The sequence below is a fragment of the Sardina pilchardus genome, chromosome 1 (genome assembly GCF_963854185.1).
Source record: "Sardina pilchardus chromosome 1, fSarPil1.1, whole genome shotgun sequence".
NCBI lineage: Eukaryota > Metazoa > Chordata > Actinopteri > Clupeiformes > Clupeidae > Sardina > Sardina pilchardus.
The window spans coordinates 10,586,534-10,601,209 of NC_084994.1; the positions used below are offsets into that span (position 1 = coordinate 10,586,534).

Genomic DNA, 14,676 nt, shown 5'->3' on the forward strand with positions numbered 1-14,676 from the left:
TACTGAATTTTGTTTTTGACCACTAGAGGTCAGCCTAAACCTAAATGTAACAACAAAACAGCACAACATGCATGTATGCTTTGATAAACATTGACTTTCAATGTCATCAAAATAACATGATTGAAATGAGCTTGGCTAATATTTAACTCAAGTGTACACCTTCTCATGGGTCTGGAGAGTTGAGTTGCTCCTGAAACTCTCCCCACAGTCAGAGCATGGCTATCACTTTTCTCCTGTGTGGATCCTCTGGTGTTGTTTGAGATGTGAAAGTCGACTGAAGGCCTTGCCACAGTCAGGGCACTGATACGGCTTTTCTCCTGTATGTGTGCGCTGATGGATGTTAACCTCTGACCTAGTCCTGAAACTCTTCCCACATGTAGTACACTGATATGGCTTTTCTCCTGTATGGATCCTCTGATGAATCTGTAGGTAAGACCTACGAGTGAAGGCCTTTCCACAGTCAGAGCACTGATGCGCCTTTTCTCCTGTATGAGTGCGTTGATGTCTGACGAGCGCTGACCTCGTCGTGAAACTCCATTCACATGTAGTACACTGATACGGCTTTTCTCCAGTGTGGATCAACTGGTGTGTCTGGAGATGTGAAATTTGATCAAAGGCCTTGCCACAGTCGTAGCACTGATACGGCTTTTCTCCTGTATGTGTGCGCTGATGGATGTTAACCTCTGACCTAGTCCTGAAACTCTTCCCACATGTAGTACACTGATATGGCTTTTCTCCTGTATGGATCCTCTGATGAATCTGTAGGTAAGACCTACGAGTGAAGGCCTTTCCACAGTCAGAGCACTGATGCGCCTTTTCTCCTGTATGAGTGCGTTGATGTCTGACGAGCGCTGACCTCGTCGTGAAACTCCATTCACATGTAGTACACTGATACGGCTTTTCTCCAGTGTGGATCAACTGGTGTGTCTGGAGATGTGAAATTTGATCAAAGGGCTTGCCACAGTCATAGCACTGATACGGCTTTTCTCCTGTATGTGTGCGCTGATGGATGTTAACGTCTGACCTAGTCCTGAAACTCTTCCCACATGTAGCACACTGATATGGCTTTTCTCCTGTGTGGATCCTCTGATGATTCTGTAGGTAAGACCTACGAGTGAAGGCCTTTCCATAGTCAGAGCACTGATGCGCCTTTTCTCTTGTATGAGTGCGTTGATGCCTAACGAGCGCTGACCTCGTCGTGAAACTCTTCCCACATGTACACTGATACGGCTTTTCTCCGGTGTGGATCATCTGGTGTGTCTGGAGATGTGACATTTTTTTAAAGGCTGTGCCACAGTCAGAGCACTGATACGGTTTTTCTCCTGTGTGGATCTTCCGGTGTTCCTTTAGGTGAGAACTTTGAGTGAAGGCCCTCCCACATGTAGTACACTGATACGGCTTTTCTCCTGTGTGGATCCTCTGGTGTGTCTGGAAATTAGTAATTTGACTGAAGGCCTTTCCACAGTCAGAGCACTGATACATCTTTTCTCCTGTGTGGATCTTCTGGTGTTTTCTGAGATTAAATTTTACACTAAAGGCCTTTCCACAGTCTGAGCACTTGAATGGTTTTTCTCCTGTGTGGTTGCGCTGATGGACAGTGAGTTGAAAGTTGCTCCTGCAACTCTTCCCACATGTGGTGCACTGGTGCAGCTTTTCTCCTGTGTGGATCTTCTGGTGTGACTTGAGATGACTCATCTTAGAGAAGACTTTTCCACAATCAGTACAATGATGTCCCTTAACCTCAGTATGTCTCATCTCATCTGTTTTGATTTATAGCAAAAGAAAAATGGGGAAACAATTGAAGCTCTAAGTATGAATATTATTTTTGACAATATTTGCACAATATAAAGACTTTTTTAAAGATTTAAGAAACTTGCCTGTCGGAGCAGAGTCTCTCTGAATAACTTGTCTGGAATTATAGTCTTCCTCCTGGTTAATTGCCATCAGTGGAGACTCGTCCTCTTTGCAGTCAAAAATCAGTAATGTGTTTTCTTTGGTCTTGCACTCATAATCCAGTCCAGAGTGTTCTGCTAATAGATACTTTTGAAGGAAATCATCAAACTCTTCTTCTTTTATCTCCTTCACTGGCATAGGCAGCGGTGTTGGTCCAGTAAATCCTGACATGCCTGACTAGTTCTGTGATATGAGAAAAATCCAGTCCAATATTATATCAACTGACGGATGAAAAAGAAAAGACTATAACAAGCTATGTTCTATGCTTAGAGTGTCCTCTTGCCCACCTCTAAACATGAGAGCTCAGGTATCTGACTCAACTCTGGTGTTTATATATTGCTTTCTCTGACCCATTAGGATCATTTGACCAATAAGTGACTGGAGTATTTATGATGCTAATTAGAATGATAGGGCATCAAGTGGGCGTCACCTGCAGACTCTCCACAAAGGAGGGTGGGAGGGGGTGTGAAATTAAAGATGGGGAGAGTAGGAACAGGTTGTGGGTAATGAACAAAGAAAGCTCCAATATTTCCTTTTGTAAGTTTAGAGCATCACTGTGCCAACCAGCAAACATGTGAGTGCAGACAACTGAAACCATCCCACAGTGTTGATATAATGACTTCTCCTATAAGGTTGCTAGTTTCAAATAAACATCTACATTTGTTGGTAGTCTCGTTTCCATTCTTAACAGTCATTACACTAAATTGCTGTAGTCTGAACATTCAAAAGTACTCTTCCTATGAAAGTATTCATTCTATAAATAAAGACATCGCTTTCAGTTTGCTAAATGGTTAAGTGTTCTCTTCAAGATCTTGCTCAATGTTTACCGCTCCACTTTTTAAAACAAACAATTACACGTATAATTCAATTTACTTGAAAATGCTCATATATGAGAATGATGGTGGTGCATTCATTGCTTTTTCAAAAGGGAGCGGTTATCCAACTGACGACAGTTACACAGAAAGGGGGCATGGTTGTTCATAACACACACTTGCAGCTCCCAGCACACTTGCTAGTCTGTTCCATTGTGTGTTTTTGGAGTGCTAAGAAGAGAACTTGTCTTTGAAGGATTTGACTCTTTTCTCAGTTCTACCAAGCATGAATCCTCAAGGATTCTCGACTTTGAAAAACAGCATTTGTCCAAATGAGGACCATCAAATGTGTAAACTGCGCTCATAAACATGGACGTTTTCCCATTATTGTAGTCTACTTGCATTCCAAAAAGTTCTGCAATCAATTGAAGCAATTTGAGCCCAGTAACGTTGTCTTGTGTTTTGTACTGTTGTGTACAGAGATCACAGTAGCCATCTTTAGGCAGGTATGTTGTGTACTGCTGTGCTTTGTAGTGATGTGTACAGAAATATAACCATCTTTAGGCAGTGGGGTGTCCTACGAAGCAAGTTAGACAAATATAGGTTATCTAGACATATCGAGGCTGCACAAAGCCTTAACTCGGGTATTAAGTTAAGTGATCCTACGACAGCAGGTATGTGATAAATTTGTCAAACTAGGCTTTCAGCTCAGATCTGTGCGCGTTCTCGTGGTTGGGGTGATTTTGACCAATCGGGAAACGTGGAGACGCACAAGACAGCCTAGGTTTAAAAACGATTACTTCCGCATTTATGAGCGGTAGCGAAATCTAGGGTGGTCTTTTTAAGTGTCTAACCTATAACATCAAAAAGTCGATGGTCATCAGATATTGTATGGCATGCATGTCCACAGTAGTGACATATTTGCACGCACAACATACTTAAAAGCGCCTTCGAGATTCAAAATGTTTGCAGAGGCGGGGCCGAACCTGTTCAAAGTATGACAGATTAGCACACGTGAGATAACTTCGTTGTTCAAGATAATGGATTGGTTAGAATTGGTCAGAGGGCGGTGATATTTCACGATTTGAGCTATAACTAAGCACATAACCCGCTCCCGAGCAGGTTTGGTTGCGAGCATAAGATACCATGGTGATACAGCGACGCTAAAACAAATCCACTTTCGTATGACAGCATACCCTGGTTTTGAGCGCAACATACCTCGCTAAGCCACTAATCGAGCTTCGTAGGACACCCCACAGGTGTGTTGTGTACTGTTGTGCTTTGTAGTGATGTGTAACCATCTTTAGGTCGGTGTGTTGTGTACTGTTGTGTTGTGTGCTGTTGTGTACAGGGATAACAGTAGCCATGCATCTTTAGGCAGGTGTGTTGTGTACTGTTGTGGTTTGTACTGTATTGTTGTGTTTTGTGCTGTTGTGTACTGGAGTTAAAGTAACAGTAGGCTTTACCTCACAACCAAAGATAGCTTTCCTGCTTTAACTGTCCTGCTTCATGTTTGTGATATCAATTATATTTGCTGTCATCTCTTTTATGTACATGTGCATTTATTTTGTGCCTAGGTATGTTTATCTTCTCGGTAATGAGTACAAATCTATGGAGCAAGTATACCACATATATTAACAATATGAAAAAAAGAAAAACATGTAACTTTAAGAAGCTTTATTTTTGTAACACATTCACATATATCATCATTTGAACCAGAATTCATATCATAAAATCCACTTTCAGATGTCCATCTGGACAAACAATTGTATGTAAACAAATAAACATAGATTCATAAAAACAGCATGCGGTGTTCTTTTCACAACAGTAACAGTGGTAGAATAAAATGCCGACACTCAGTTATTAGAAAAGCAATTCTCATGTTGAATTTGAGAAGAGTTTTGTACGTTTTCACATAATTGTGTTAACGCAAACAATTATGTTTTGGAAAAACTTGATTTTCATTACATGAAAAAAATACTAAATTCAGTATTGATAATATTTAGCTCTATTGTGTACTTTCTGATGGACCTTAAGAGTTCAGATCTTACTGAAACTCTTCCCACAGTAATGATATGATTTTACTCCTGGTATTCCATTAGACTACACATTTAACTACAGGTCTTTCCAGTCAGAACACTGATGAGGCTTTTATCATTTGTGAACTTTCTGGTGTCTCTTTAAATAACACCTTTGACTAAAGGCTTTTCCACAGTCAGAGCACTGATACAGCTTTTCTCCTGTATGAGTGCGCTGATGGGAAACAAGCTCTGTCCCACTCTTGAAACTCTTACCACATGTAGTACACTGATACGGCTTTTCTCCTGTGTGGATCCTCTGGTGTCTCTGGAAATTAGTCCTTTGACGGAAGGCCTTTCCACAGTCAGAACACTGATATGGCTTTTCTCCGGTGTGGATTCTCTGGTGTTTAATGAGAGTAGAATAGTCACTAAAGGCCTTTCCACAGTCTGAGCATGTGTATGGCTTTTCTCCTGTGTGTGTGTGCTGATGGACAGTGAGTTCTGAGTTGGTCCTGAAACTCTTCCCACATGTAGTACACTGATACGGCTTTTCTCCTGTGTGAGTCATCTGGTGTTTCTTTAGATTAGAATATTGACTAAAGGCCTTTCCACAGTCTGAGCACTTGTATGGTTTTTCTCCTGTGTGTGTGTGCTGATGGACAGTGAGTTCTGAGTTGGTCCTGAAACTCTTCCCACATGTAGTACACTGATACGGCTTTTCTCCTGTGTGAGTCATCTGGTGTTTCTTTAGATTAGAACATTGACTAAAGGCCTTTCCACAGTCTGAGCACTTGTATGGTTTTTCTCCTGTATGTGTGCGCTGATGGATAGTGAGTTGCGAGTTGCTCCCGAAATTCTTCCCACATGTGGTGCATTGGAGCAGCTTTTCTCTGGTGTGGATCTTCTGGTGTGACTTGAGATGACTCATCTTACAGGAGATTTTTCCACAATCCGTACGATGATGTGCCTCAGTATGTCTCATCTCATCTGTGTTGATTTATAGCAGAACAATGGAAACCCTAAGTTTTTAATATTATTCTATTCATGACACTATTTAGACAAGACAAATAAGAAATTAGGAACTTGCCTGTCGGAGCAGAGTCTTTCTGAATAACTTCTCTTAAATAAGAGTCTTCTTCCTGGTTCATTTCCATCAGTGGAGACTCTTCCTTTTTGCAGTCAAACGTTGATAATGTGTGTTCTTCATTCTTGCAGTCATGATCCAGTCCAGGGTTGTCTTCCACTTTTTGAACACCAAACAGGTATTCTTGAGGGAAATCATCAAACTCTTCTTCTTTTATCTCCTTCACTGGCATAGGCAGCGGTGTTGGTTCACTAAATCCTGACATGCCTGACTCTAGCTCATGTGATATGAGAAAAATCCAGTCCAATATTATATCAACTGATGGATGAAAAAGCAAAGACTAACAAACTATATATGTTCTATGCTTAGAATGTCCCCTTGCCCACCTCTAAACAGGAGATCTCAGAAATCTGACTCAACTCTGGTGTTTATATAATTCTTTCTCTCTGACCCATAAGGATCATCTGACCAATTGAGGACTTGAGCCTTTATGATGCTAATTAGAATCACAGGGCATCAATTGGGCGTCGTCAATTGCAGTCACTCCCCAAAGGAGTGTAGGTGGGGGTGGGTGGAGGTGTGAAATTAAAGTTGGGGAGAGCAGGAACAGGTTGTGGGTATGAACAAAGGAGTGTAGGTGGGGGTGGGTGGAGGTGTGCAATTAAAGCTGGGGAGAGCAGGAACAGGTTGTGGGTAATGAACAAAGACGACTTCCCTTTTGTAAATTTAGAGCATCATTGTGCTTAAGGCTGGCTTACATTGCACGATTTTGGCCTGTTTTAACAGTCGGCGACTAAATTTCCAAAATCGGGCGGAAATCTTGAGAGTTGTGCTAGAATCGCAGCGCGCTCCCGTCATCTAAATCGTTTAGTGTAAGGTGCCAATCTTAGCGGTTTTAAGTCCGTCGGAGGCAGTCTTTCTCTAGTTTTGCCGTTACGACAATATCAAACATGTTTGATATTATCGGAAGTCTTTCAGTCGTGGCTCATGCAAATAGTGACGTGAACATTAAAAACCAATAGTAACCTCTCGCGAACACGAAAACAGGAAGGGGCAAAATAGGCGACAGCTGTAGCCTATATGATTATTTGTTATTTCATTTCTTATAATTTATTAGTCGGCTATTCTACGAGACAGAACAACTCTATATATGTTAGTGATGTCACACATCAAACAATGCTGCAGAAACACGAAAAAAATACTTTGATATGAGTAGGCTATCATGTGATTTCCTGTTAATGATGACGTGTAGCCTATTGCACGATGGAAATAATTTGAAGGAATCTAGCAGCAGTCTTGTAAATAGTGACCCACAGTCTTTGCAAAATCCTAATCTGAGACTGGCCTGTGACTAGACTGTGACTAAAAACTCAATGAATTGTCTTTAGATGTGAGAGGGTCTGAGACTGTAGTCTTTCAAAAATCTTTTCCAAATCTTTGCAAAGTCTGTCAATGTAAGGTAGGCTTTAAGGCTGGCTTACATTGCACGATTTTGGTCTGTTTTAACAGTCGGCGACTAAATTTCCAAAATCGGGCGGAAATCTTGGGAGTTGTACTGAAATCGCAGCGCGCTCCCGTCATCTAAATCGTTTAGTGTAAGGTGCCAATCTTAGCGGTTTTAAGTCTGTCGGAGGCAGTCTTTTTCTAGTTTTGCCGTTACGACAATATCAAACATGTTTGATATTATCGGAAGTCTTTTCAGTCGTGGCTCATGCAAATAGTGACGTGAACATTAAAAACCAATAGTAACCTTGCGCGAACATGAAACAGGAAGGGGCAAAATAGGCGACAGCTGTAGCCTTTATGATTATTTGTTATTTCATTTCTTATAATTTATTAGTCGGTTGTTCTACGTGACAGAACAGCTCTATATCTGTTAGTGATGTCACACATCAAACAATGCTGCAGAAACGCGAAAAAATTACTTTGATATGAGTAGGCTATCATGTGATTTCCTGTGAATGATGACGTGTAGCCTATTGCACGATGGAAATAATTTGAAGGAATCTAGCAGCAGTCTTGTAAATAGTGACCCACAGTCTTTGCAAAATCCTAATCTGAGACTGGCCTGTGACTAGACTGTGACTAAAACCTCAATGAATTGTCTTTAGATGTGAGAGGGTCTGAGACTGTAGTTTTTCAAAAATCTTTTCCAAATCTTTGCAAAGTCTGGCAATGTAAGGTAGGCTTTACTTGTAAACATGTGGGTGCAGTAAACTAAAACTATCCCACAATGTTGACATACGACTCCTTCATCTTACCTATTACATGTTTTCATTAATGTAGTCAGAACATTAAAATGTGGCTTTGCTATGGAAGTATTAATGCCAGAAATACAGTATAAACATGCTGTGAGATGGCTAATTAGTAACGTTTTCTCTTCGTGATTTTGCTAAATGTTTGCTGCACCATTGTTTGTTTTAGCAAACTAATACATTCAAGTATGTTGATCTGTGGCCTGCTCTTTATCCAAGTTTTTCAGTTTCCTTTGGGTGCTCTTTGGTACAAGGTCAAAATCCAGAAGTCAAAAAAGAGAAAAAGTTTTCTCAGACCAAGGCACTCCTTTGTTAAAAAAGTCTTTATTAAATTAAGGACATATCCTGTATGGACTGGTTTAAAAAGCCCACACGTAACGGCATGTGGCCTTCTTCAGGGCAAAGTGAATTCAATTTATTAAAAAAAAAGCAGGTGTCCAACTAACCACAGTTACGAAGAGAGGAGGCATGGTTGGCAATAAAGCACACTTGCAGCTTCCTGCACAAGTCTGTTCCACTGTGTGTTTTTTGAATGCTAAGAAGAGGCCTGGTCTTTGTCTCTGAAGGATTCGAGTCTGTTCTCCTTTTTACCCATCATGAGTCCTAGAAACAGCTTTTGGTCCGCACAAGGTCCATCAAATGTGTAAACAGTGCTCGTTCAGAAGTTGCTCTCATAATTCTAGTCTTCTTTTATTCCCAAAAGCCCTACAATCAATTAATACATTTTTATTTCAAAGCGCCTTTCAAAACACTCAAGGACACTGTACAACATTAAAACAGGAGAAACAACAGTAAAACAATAAGCCAAGGCATACACACACACACAAACTAAAATAAAAAAGAAAATATGTGCATATAAATCAATCAATCAATCTAAACAGTATGCAAGCTGGAAGAGATAAGTTTTCAGTCGGGATTTAAACAGGGGGAGAGAGTCTATGTTGCGGATGTCAGGGGGGAGAGAATTCCAGAGTTGAGGAGCAGAGCGACTGAAAGCTCTGCTCCCCATGGTACTGAGGCGGGCAGAGGGGATAGTGAGGAGGCTGGAGGAGGAAGAACGGAGGGAGCGGGAGGGAGTGGGAATGTGGAGGAGATTGGACAGATAGGGAGGGGCGAGGTTGTGGATGGCCTTAAAAGTGAAAAGAAGGATTTTGAAATTAATTCTGAATTTAACCGGGAGCCAGTGGAGATGCTGTAGTACAGGGGTAATGTGGTGGTGAGAAGGGGTTTTGGTGATAGTGCGAGCAGCTGAGTTCTGGAGAAGTTGTAGCTTATGGAGGGATTTCTGAGGAAGGCCGAACAGAAGAGAGTTGCAGTAGTCTAGGCGGGAGGTGACAAGACTATGGACAAGGATGGAGGTGGAGTGGGAGCTGAGGGAGGGGCGGAGACGATTGATGTTGCGTAGGTGGAAATATGCAGAACGTGTGATGTTATTGATGTGAGAGTGGAAAGATAAAGAGCTGTCGAGGATGACACCCAAGCTTTTGACCTGAGGGGAGGGGGAGACTAGGGAACTGTCAATAGAGAGGGAGAAACTGTCAGCTTTGGATAAGGTGGATTTGGTGCCTATAAGGAGGACTTCAGTTTTATCACTGTTAAGTTTGAGGAAGTTAGAGGTGAGCCAGGATTTTATTTCAGAAAGGCAGGAGGTAAGGGAGGGGGGAGGGAGGGTGGTGGATGGTTTGCCAGATAGGTAGAGCTGGGTGTCATCCGCATAGCAGTGGAAATGGATATTGAATTTACGGAAGATATTGCCAAGGGGAAGGAGGTAGGTGATAAAGAGGAGGGGCCCCAGGACAGAGCCCTGGGGCACACCAGAAGAGACGGGGGATGGACGGGAACTGAAGGACTTGAGTTGAATGAACTGAGTGCGGCCAGAGAGATAAGAGTGAAACCAGTTAAGGGTGGTGTGAGTGATGCCGATGGAGGAAAGTCTATGGAGGAGGATGGTGTGGGAGATGGTGTCAAAGGCTGCACTGAGATCAAGGAGGATGAGGATGGAGAGTAAACCAGAATCAGCTGCCATGAGGAGGTCATTGGTGACATTTGAGGGACATTTGAGCCCAGGAACCGAATGGGCATTTCATCACCAGTGACCTTACCTGAAAACTGTATCGAAATCCATCCATCGTTTGGATGGAGCACCAATGCGAGGGTGAACTTCTTGGGTCATCAATCCACAAAAGACATTTTGTGATTCTGTAAAATTCCGGTCGTTCAAGAAATGCAAGCAATGTTGCTGAATGTATTTCAAGTTACTATTTCATGACACATACAGTACAGGCCAAAAGTTTGGACACACCTTCTCATTCAATGAGTTTCCTTTATTTTCATGACTATTGACATTGTAGACTCACACTGAAGGCATCAAACTATGAATTAACACATGTGGAAAACAAAAAAGTGTAAAACAACTGAAAATATGCCTTATATTCTAGTTTCTTCAAAGTAGCCACCTTTGCTCTGATTACTGCTTTGCACACACTCTGCATTCTCTGGATGAGCTTCAAGAGGTAGTCACCTGAAATGGTTTTCACTTCACATGTGTGCCCTGTCAGGTTTAATAAGTGTGATTTATTGCCTTATAAATGGGGTTGGGAATCAGTAGTGTTGTGCAGAAGTCAGGGGTGATACACAGCTGATAGTCCTACTGAATAGACTGTTAGAATTTGTATTATGGCAAGAAAAAAAGCAGCTAAGTAAAGAAAAACGAGTGGCCATCATTACTTTAAGAAATGAAGGCCAGTCAGTCCAAAAAATTGGGAAAACTTTGAAAGTGTCCCCAAGTGCAGTCGCAAAAACCATCAAGCGCTACAAAGAAACTGGCCGTCCCAGGAAAGGAAGACCAAGAGTCACCTCTGCCTCGGAGGATAAGTTCATCCGAGTCACCAGCCTCAGAAATCGCGCGTTAACAGCAGCTCAGATTAGAGACCAGGTCAATGCCACACAGTTCTAGCAGCAGACACATCTCTAGAACAACTGTTAAGACGAGACTGCCTGAATCAGGCCTTCATGGTAGAATAGCTGCTAGGAAACCACTGCTAAGGACAGGCAACAAGCAGAAGAGACTTGTTTGGGCTAAAGAACGCAAGGAATGGACATTAGACCAGTGGAAATCTGTGCTTTGGTCTGATGAGTCAAAATCGGAGACCTTTGGTTCCAACCACCGTGTGGACTGCAGAGTGAAGGCAAAAGGGCCAACAAGTGCTAAGCATCTCTGGGAACTCCTTCAAGACTGTTGGAAGACCATTTCAGGTGACTCTTGAAGCTCATCAAGAGAATGCCAAGAGTGTGCGAAGCAGTATTAAAAGCAAAAGGAGGCTACTTTGAATAACCTAAAATATAAGACATATTTTCAGTTGTTTCACACTTTTTTGTTAAGTATATAATTCCACATGTGTTAATTCATAATTCTAATGCCTTCTGTATGAATCTACAATTTTCATAGTCATATAGTATGAAAATAAAGAAGGGGTGTCCGAATGAGAAGGTGTGTCCAAACTTTTGGCCTGTACTGTAATTCATTCTGTAAACTCTTCACTCACGAAATGTATTGTAACAAGTCATGAAACTGATTTGAATGGGATTCTTTAAAAAAAAAAAAACAGTGGATGCGAAATTGCTAAAGACGAAGACAAGGCCTCTACTTAGCATTCACAAGGACTCACAATGGAAAAGACTAGTGAGCAGGAAGCTGCTACCATGCCTCTAACCGTGGTCAGGTGGACATCTGCTAAGCTGCTACCATGCCTCTAACCGTGGTCAGGTGGACATCTGCTAAGCTGCTACCATAGACCTCTGAAGTTCGCCTACAAAAAAGCTGCCATCTTTGAGATTCGGTATCTGGCGATTTTTCCTATGGGAAAATAACATGGGGATTTTGAATTATCGCACCTGTTAAACTCTCGCGGGGACGATATAGTCTTAAATAAAGACGTTTTCCTGAACACACTTTTGTCCTCTGCCTTCTTGTGCCTACTTTGATCTCCGGTACGTGAAGTCGGCACACTTTCATTTTTGCTACCCCAGAGCTAACCGGCTAACTATCTTAATGGCAAGTTGCATTGCAAGTTAGCTCTGGGGTAGCGAAAATCAAAGTCTGCCGCCTTCGCGTACCGGAGATCACAGATTCCTCTCGAAGGCAGAGGACAAAAGTGTGTTCAGGAAAACACCTGAATTTCCGATTTTGTCATCCCCGCGAGAGTTTAACAGGTGTGATAATTCCAAATCCCCATGTTAATTTCCCATAGGAAAAATCGTCAGATACCGTAACTCCTTATATGGGCAAAGATGGTAGCTTTTTTGTAGGCGAACTTCAGAGGTCTATGCCTCTAACCGTGGTCAGGTGGACATCTGCTTAAGCCTACCTTACATTGCCAGACTTTGCAAAGATTTGGAAAAGATTTTTGAAAAACTACAGTCTCAGACCCTCTCACATCTAAAGACAATTCATTGAGGTTTTAGTCACAGTCTAGTCACAGGCCAGTCTCAGATTAGGATTTTGCAAAGACTGTGGGTCACTATTTACAAGACTGCTGCTAGATTCCTTCAAATTATTTCCATCGTGCAATAGGCTACACGTCATCATTCACAGGAAATCACATGATAGCCTACTCATATCAAAGTAATTTTTTCGCGTTTCTGCAGCATTGTTTGATGTGTGACATCACTAACAGATATAGAGCTGTTCTGTCACGTAGAACAACCGACTAATAAATTATAAGAAATGAAATAACAAATAATCATAAAGGCTACAGCTGTCGCCTATTTTGCCCCTTCCTGTTTCATGTTCGCGCAAGGTTACTATTGGTTTTTAATGTTCACGTCACTATTTGCATGAGCCACGACTGAAAAGACTTCCGATAATATCAAACATGTTTGATATTGTCGTAACGGCAAAACTAGAAAAAGACTGCCTCCGACGGACTTAAAACCGCTAAGATTGGCACCTTACACTAAACGATTTAGATGACGGGAGCGCGCTGCGATTTCAGTACAACTCCCAAGATTTCCGCCCGATTTTGGAAATTTAGTCGCCGACTGTTAAAACAGACCAAAATCGTGCAATGTAAGCCAGCCTTAAAGGGATATTCCGCCATTTTTGGAAATACGCTCATTTTCCACCTTCCCTCGAGCAAAACAATCGATATTTACCTTGATCCCGTTCATCCAGCCATTCTGTGAGTCTGGCGATACAACTTTTAGCTTCAGCCTAGCATAGATCATGGAATCGGATTAGACCATTAGCTTCTCGCCTGCTAGCTTCATGTTTAAAAGTGACTAAGATTTCTGGTAATTTTCCCATTTAAAACGTGTCTCCTCTCAAGTTAGAACATGCAATAAGACCAACTGAAAATGAAACCTGGCGTTTTTCTAGGCTGATTTGACATGGAACTACACTCTCATCTGGCGTAATAAGACAAGGCAACTTGCAAACGTACCATAGGCGCAGTGATATCGTATGCAGCATCTGAAAATAGTCCCCATAGACAACAAGCAGTAGTAGTGCCAGTAGCTGCAAGTTGCCTTGATTATTACGCCAGATGAGAGTGTAGTTCCATGTCAAATCAGCCTAGAAAAATGCCAGGTTTCATTTTCAGTTGGTCTTATTGCACTTTCTAACTTGAGGAGAGACACGTTTTAAATGGGAAAATTACCAGAAATCTTAGTCACTTTTAAACATGAAGCTAGCAGGCGAGAAGCTAATGGTCTAATCCGATTCAATGATCTATGCTAGGCTGAAGCTAAAAGTTGTATCGCCAGACTCACAGAATGGCTGGATGAACGGGAACAAGGTAAATATCGATTGTTTTGCTCGAGGGAAGGTGGAAAATGAGCGTATTTCCACAAATGGCGGAATATCCCTTTAAGCTGCAACCATGCTTCTAACCGTGGTCAGGTGGACATCTGCTTCTTTTTGAAAATCTGTGAATGCACCACCATCATTATTCCATTTAGATATTTTCAAAATTAATTTCATTATATATTTTTTTTGTTTGCTATATACGACAGCAATAAACATTAAGCAAAATTGTGAAAACTTCACCAATTAAGATACGGAAAGTATGTTTATATTTTATACTATATTAAACTGACTATACATTTAGTAGAAAGAATGTTTATACTTATATCACGTTATACTGACTATACATTTTAGTGCAATGACTATTTAGAATGGAAACGAGATTAGCAACACATTTCGATTTTTATTTGATACTAGCAGTCTAACAGGTAAAATAGAGGAGTTATTATATCAATATTTTTGGATGGTTTTATTTTTCTGCCATCACTTGTTTACAGGTCGGCGTTGGGGTACTCTAAACATACACTTTTTACAAAAGTAAGTGTGGAAGCTTTCTTTCTTCAATACCCACAACCTGTTCCTACTCTCCCCGCCTCTAATTTCACACCTCCACCCACCCCCACCTGCACTCCTTTGTGGAGTGTCTGCAGGTGACCACGCCCAGTTGATGTAGCATCATTCTAATTAGCATCATAAAGGCTCTTTTCACTGATTGGCTAGATTAACCAAATGGGTCAGACAGGGGGCA

General features: G+C 41.5%; 2 pseudogenes; one reads left to right on the forward strand and one right to left on the reverse strand.

The window, feature by feature from the left end:
* LOC134076331 (zinc finger protein 850-like) overlaps window positions 1-14,676 on the forward strand; it is a 769,162-nt pseudogene that overhangs the window by 738,912 nt on the left and 15,574 nt on the right.
* On the reverse strand, window positions 223-6,135 carry LOC134080689 (zinc finger protein 585A-like; annotated as a pseudogene).